At 35.6% G+C, this 7,085-nt stretch overlaps 1 protein-coding gene across 2 annotated transcripts in view; it reads right to left on the bottom strand.

Annotated features, from left to right (window-relative positions):
* LOC107559907 (calpain-2 catalytic subunit-like) overlaps positions 1-4,509 on the bottom strand; it is a 25,234-nt gene extending 20,725 nt beyond the window's left edge. Inside the window, exon 1 of one of the 2 annotated variants that reach the window (XM_016243933.1) lies at positions 4,449-4,509. The gene's annotated coding sequence lies outside the window, so the exon portion shown is untranslated. Of the gene's footprint in view, positions 1-4,421 lie in introns of both variants that reach the window. The other variant, XM_016243935.1, reaches the window with a different exon arrangement.
* Positions 4,510-7,085: the final 2,576 nt, after the last annotated feature.

Raw genomic sequence — 7,085 nt, 5'->3', positions numbered from 1 at the left:
TACTTAAACAAAGGAAAATTATTTCTAAATTTGGAAAGTAATTTGAAAAAAAAAATGCTTTTACTCGTTTTATTTTGTTCAATGTTGAGGAACTGCAGCGTACATACAGCAGACATCTATTAGAGAAAAAAAGGAGGAAGATATTTAAAACAAAGTTTATCCGTTCTTACCAAGGCGAATTAAGGTAAGTTGTAAACACCACATCTGCGCTTGTGTGTACGTTACATCTGCCGGCGCCGGCATTTTTCAAATTAACAACGGTTGTTCACGGCGCCGCAAAGAATTGTGGGTTATCTGTAGCAGCGAAGGATACACCTCATGCACCCTCCGAATTCCTGTGAAAGAAGGTCGCATTCGTGCGTGCTGTGAATTGCAATCAGTGCTGTGAATGATGGGATATGTAGTCCGGGAAGATATGCAACAGTGTGTGTGCGAGAGTCAATGAAAATGGGAAGGGTGACCTCTGATGGTTAGCCGACGGAAGTTCATGGACCGGATTCGTGACAGTCGTACTGGTTTTCAACCAGTATTTCTCTGTTATTAATCACTGTCTAAGATTTTGTTTTTTGTTACACCGGAATTGATTAAACATTGCGTTATTATTTGTTTCTTCCTGTAAGTTTTCAGTGTAATTACACTGTGTAATCCTTATAGAGTAACTTTTGAAGAATAATTTCTTATTTTTCCTATTGTCTTGCGTATTAATATTATTATTTTTTTATTTTTTTATTTTTTGCTCAGTGGTGTGTTAGTCGACCGCTGTAAATTCTTTTAAGTAAAAAACAGCAGTCAGATAAGACCCCTATACAAACAAATTAATCTGCCGTGTGTGTTTCTTTTTCCTGACCACCCGGTTACATACATATGAATTACATAAATTAATGTAGCCTAATAGTTTGCAATTACAAGGTTAACGGGTATTTTTGGAGTAAGATCAATTTCTCTTTGACGAGATTACTTCCTCTTTTTGTCCGGGTTTCGTTTCTCCGTGTCGTAAACTCTAGGGCGAGGCTTCTAAACCAGGGTGTTTATAGGGGCATGATATTCAAATGACGATTGTTTTCTGCCGCCACATTTATCAACGTGCGATCATTCGTACGATGAGATTGGCGGCATACGAATGTTTCATGAATCACACGTTAACTCTGTCGCAGGGATGGGCAGTATTTCAGATACATGTATTTAAAATACGTATTTGAAATACAAAATACTATTTAGATACATAATATACTTTGTGCCAGTCAACCTCTTTATCAGGGTGCTGATTTAGTTCAGACACACCCCCTCCCCCAACCCATCACGTGAGCTGCAGCTGTACAACTCCATTCAGTATTGGGTGAGTGACTTTTCTGGAATAAGATCAGGTGAGGACGTCATGGTCAATTGTATGTTGATTAAAGTTAAAATAGTGCATCATTCAGATTTGCCGTCAGTTAACATGAAAGAATAAAAGAGCACTTGACAAGGGGAAAAATAGCGTTAGCCAATCAGTTTTAATAGTTAATCGGTTGTTGTCAGGGATGGGCAGTATTTATGATACATGTATTTTAAATAGTTTACCAGTTTACATAATCTTCTTGAAAACTATTACAGTGCGCATTTTTTTCCTGGTATGCATGTTAACGAATGAGTGCTTTTACACCGGACGCTGCAGCAGCTCGGCAGCGGTTTTGGCGTCGAGTCTATTTTTTGCTGTGCTGCTCAGCACCTTGAGCTTAAAGCGCCAGTACAAGGTTGAAGGACAATTTTACAAAAAAATTGAGTTGACACAAAAAAGTATATATTGCACAGAAAAAGCACATACTCGTAAAATCCTTATCTTATTTGCAGTCAGTTTCGTTCCTTTGTGAGATCTCAATGAACGCATTTACATGCACGTTCTTAAGCTGATTATGCTTAATAAGCCGAAAACGCACTTGGTCATGTAAACGCGGTATATTCCCCCAAAATACCAAGCAGCACAACTGTTTTCATTGATAATAATAAGAAAATCACTGCAAGTTTACTTAATTCATAATCTTTATCTAAAAGTAACATGGCAGCAGGCTGGTTATTGCGGTGCCCCAGGACACACCATTTCACAGACGTGGAAACTGTTGGTTAAGCACTGTGTAACCAGGGAAGGCTTTCTGTTTGAAAATATTTGTGAAGCCCTGCATGGTGGCCCCCCTTGGCATGGTGCCTCTGGGCACATTCCCAAATGCCAATGTGATTAATCTGGCATGCCTTTAGAAAGCCCACTGATGTTGAGGGACTTCTCTGATAAAAATGATGTTACAGTGCGCTAAACAGAATATTAAAAAAGTAACAAATAAAGAGACCTTGAGGTTGTGTGGCCTGTGTTTTACCAAAAAACAAAATCATGTAAGTTATTAGTGCTTGTATTACACAGCATTAACTTGTTCTCTGTAATCCTTGAGAAAAAAATGCTAATTCCCCGGCAGTGCACTGAGCTCCTGTACTCATGCATGGCTGAGTAAAAGGCATTTTCTTAAGACATTTAAATGTAGACCTTTCAGGGGTGCAACTCTGTCTATATGTGTTGGGCGGTGATTGATAAAACACATCTATGATCTATGATCCATGGTTCATTTAAAATCAATGATAAATATAACACGTATATGCCAAATGGTATTTACACTATGGTACATGTCCAAATATATATATATATATATAATATAATATTATAAGTGTAGTGTTTTGATCATTTTGTTTGGAAAAGGCCTTTATCTCAGTTCTTCACAAGATGAAGGCCTACAGTAGGCTACAGGTGTTGATATAGTAATATCTTTTTCATTGCTGGCAATCGAGAAAACCTGAATATGGCTTTCAGATTAGTTTTTACTGGACTGCAGGTAAATAAACCACTTTTTATCCGACTATCCAACTGATTCAGACTGAATCGCGAACCGATTTAGACCGTTTTGCTAACTTGTTTGACAGTTACTTTGAACAGACGTGAAAATACGGAACACACGACATGATCGCTGACAGAAATGGAGTGAAATGAGTAAAACAAAAGAGGTAGCCTAGTTTAAAAGGTGATGGGGGCAGCATCTCCTGAGAATTGTGCCATATATTACAAGTATCTAGGTATCCCTTACCAAAAAGTAGTATACTTCAAGTTTATTTTATTAAGTATACTTAAGTAAAGTTAAAGTATATTTTTAAGTATACTTTATGTAGTAAGTATACAAATATCAGTGTACTAGTAGTATACTTGTAAGTGTACTATTTCAATACTTCTTGGGACTAAATTGGCCCACTTTCTAGTATATAAAAGTATAATTTTAAGTATACTTTAAGTATAACAGTAGTAAACTTTGAGTACACAACTAGCTTACATCAAAATATTTAGTTTGTACTGCAACTATACTAAAAGTGAACTTATAGGTATACTGATAGTTTACTAATTAAATACTTGTAGTAGCATTTTTAGTACACTTTGAAGTATAGTCTCAGTAAACTACTAGTTTAGTAGTTTTATACTGCAAGTATACTCATAAGTTTAAGTGAACTTTACATCATACTTTAAGTATACTACTATGTCCCTATTTAGGTATTCATTTTTTAGGTATTAGGTAATTAATTTTTATTCCATAATGTTACACAGTTTTGATGCTGTTTTATGTCTGATGATCGTGTTAGAATACATGTGGAAGCATCTGTTGTTTCGGTTTCTTCTTCACTTGTGTTTTTTGGAAATTCTGTACAGAAGATGTGTACTAGCGCCCCCTACAGTATAACAATGAAAACACGGATTCTAGGAGCACAATTATAGCTAAAATATATTTAGACTTTTTCTAAGTATAAGCATACTTAAATGTCATTTTAAGTATATTTCTGAGAAGTACATAAAGCCCATTTCTGAGAAGTACATAAAAAGTAGACTAAAAGTATACTTTCCTATTTTTAGTTTAAAAGAAGTATACTAGTAGCACACTTGAATAAACTTCTTTTTCGTAAGGGATATGCTAAAGGTATTACTTGGTCTTGTTGACAAATTAATCTTTTGTAAAACTTTAGACGTACACTCCTGCATTGAAATAAAACATGTCGGTTCTGCACAAATCACAGAAATAATGTTTTGTATCAAAACAGTGAATTATACAAATAGGTGACACATTTGTAGCATGATAATACACTATTTACCTATTCTATAATCCTGGAATTTGATTATCAAACGTAAAAATATTCTTGTTTGTTGTTGTTCAAGGTTCAAACTCCACTTAGCTCAAAAAACTAATGGGAAAAACTAAATGGGCATGACGCGACAACACTAAACGGAAAAATACACCGCTCGTTATGTTCAACTCCGAAAATTCATAAAGCTAACGACAATAAAACACGTTGACATTCTAGAATTAAAACACTTCCGCAACTAATACTGAAACGTTCACTTTATATGTCTCAATACTTACTCTCTTGCGCAGCGCTGTAAAACATACCTGTCTTTGAGGACCGGGGGGGCGCTGACTGACCGGCTGAGAGCGGAGCGGAGCGGACTGCACCAGGCGCAGGACGGGTCAGTTCATTTGGATGGGGATCACGACGAGAATGACGTCACTAAAAAGCAACCCTTCTAATTATTATTAGGCTACGTATCAAAAACACAGTTTTTCCCAATTTTTGGAGAGGAGGGTGATTAAATAATTTACTAAAAATAGATAAAAAGAAAGAAAATAGATGCAACACAAAACAAAACATTTATTGTATACATGTTATAAGCTCATAAACCATACAAAAATAATTAAAACATAAATCCTTCCATTTGAGTTGACATATGTCGTCTTTTCATTTGCTCTGTACAGCCTACTTGAGATGGATAACTGCCTAACCAGCTATTTTTTGCTAATTATATCAAATGATGCACTCATCACCAGGTATTTTTCAGTGAGTGCCGTTAAAACCGTGTGTTTGGATATGATTTGGACGAAATTGCATGTTGTGCTTTTTCCACATAAGAAAATGTAATAAAATGGAGAAGACCACTGTCTTGACTCAACACAAATGAGGAGGAATTTGATGATGCAGGTGAAATACTAGCTGTGTCCAGGTCCAGGAAGGATATGCAGGATAAAAGCGCTCAGTCCTGGCATTTATTGAAACGGGGCCATCACTAATAGAGTGAGTGGGACCCACTGCGACCTATTTTTAAATAGTGCATTTTCCTGACTTTGTATAGGCTATATAAATAAATAAAAATAAAACTTTAAACTTGTTTAGTTTGTGTTACAACAGTGTCAACAGTGCTTAATTAATTAGTTGCCTGTATTCTTTCTTTTCTCTGCAAAAAGTGTATAATCTATTCTTACGAAGTATGCATGTAGGTATCAATAGGCTATGTGTATATATAGGCTTTGACCTTGATGCGGTATGTTAGAAATCTTAAAATAGATGAATACAAATAAATAAACGACATAAAATTTATATATTTATTACCAAGTACACTCTTAAAAATAAAGGTGCTTCACGATGCCATAGAAGAATCTTTTTGTCTAAATGGTTCCATAAAGAACCTTTAACATCTGAAGAACCTTTCTGTTTCACAAAGGGTTCTTTGTGGCGAAAGAAGGTTCTTCAGATTACAAAAAGGTAAGAAAGAGATGGTTCTTTAAAGAATCTTTGACTGAATGGTTCTTTGTGGAACCAAAAATGGTTCTTCTATGGCATCGCTTGAAGAACCTTTTGAAGCACCTTTATTTTTAAGAGTGTAATAGTACACCAAATAATAAATCAGTTACTGGGGAAAATGTAGCTATACAGTAAATCAACCAACAAACATAGAATAGCCTACATTAGATTTAGTTCGAGAGCTGTCAGCAGTGTTAATGATACAAACTGATTTCTTTGGAGGAAAAAGAATAACAGGATCAAACTAAATACTCCTTCTGAACTGAGCATGAAAGAACAAAGGAAAAGCTATAAAATAAAAGGCAAAAGTTGACTTATTTCTCCAAGAAGCCATTTTGTGTGAAAGGCTTCACTTACATCAGCGATCATTTTCATTGTCCTGCAGCCTCTTCAGTGTATCTGATGGAAAGAGAAGAACTTTAGATGACAGAAGCTAACAGACAAACCTCAGAATATGAATTACTGAATACTGTACCTATATTTATAAATTATTAAAATAAGCCTTTAACAGGATATTTTAGTGTACCCATAACAAATAATGCCATTTGACGACTATGCTGAGCTTGAATGATGAACTTTGACTATCCACAGAGCTGTCTAGCTAAGCTTAATACAAGTGTGAAATTAACAGCAATCTTTTGACTTCACCACAACTTACTCAAAGTGTGTCTCATGCTTTAAGAAAATAGACAGGATGAAGGAGGCAGTTTCACCAGGTTTCTCTGTGCACGGTACAATCAGATACTCTCCAGGCTCCAGCCAGAAGAATCCCATCACCTCTCTCAAGTTTTGGAAAGACTTCATTTTCACAGGTCTTTTGTCATTGAAGAACTCAGCTGAGAACTTCCCACTCTCACCTCTCACCTAAAGAAGAATTAGATGAGTCAATATTGTACTGTCAATATCTGACTATAGTATTTGTGAGTTTACTTATAATGGTATCTGTAGAAGTACAAAAAAGTCTGATAGAATAGCATCTAGAAAAGTATTATTTCTCCTTTTACTTCTCATTCACTTATACATTTTAGGAATATATTGCCGTTTTCTCAACTAATTTATAGCAGACAAATTACGAGCATATCAAACACAATAAATACAAAAAAGTTAAACAAGTTATAGATGTTGAAAAAAAGTGTTACAACACTCCTCATTCTCTCTGAAATGCAAAACCTGCAGAACTACATCTGTCAATACTGACCTTAAAAACATAGAAACCAATCATTAAGTTATTTTGGCTACTTCTGTTTCTCTTCTCGTGGTTCTGCATGAGAGACACGAGTATGTTTTCAGCACCCTCCTCATGAGTACAGTCCTCACTAAGCTCCTCAATCCTCACCCGAAACTGAGGGTTTTTCCAGAAAGTCTCTAAAACACAGCAAAAGAGTTAGACTTCTGCATAAGTCTTTTAGAAATCAAACCCAGGTGGGATGTTAAAGGTGCAGTAAGCGATT

This window comes from Sinocyclocheilus grahami, unplaced genomic scaffold (assembly GCF_001515645.1).
Source record: "Sinocyclocheilus grahami isolate Dianchi unplaced genomic scaffold, SAMN03320097.WGS_v1.1 scaffold704.1, whole genome shotgun sequence".
Classification (NCBI taxonomy): domain Eukaryota; kingdom Metazoa; phylum Chordata; class Actinopteri; order Cypriniformes; family Cyprinidae; genus Sinocyclocheilus; species Sinocyclocheilus grahami.
The sequence above is the reverse complement of the archived record's forward strand: the minus strand, read 5'-3'. Positions and strand labels throughout refer to the sequence as shown.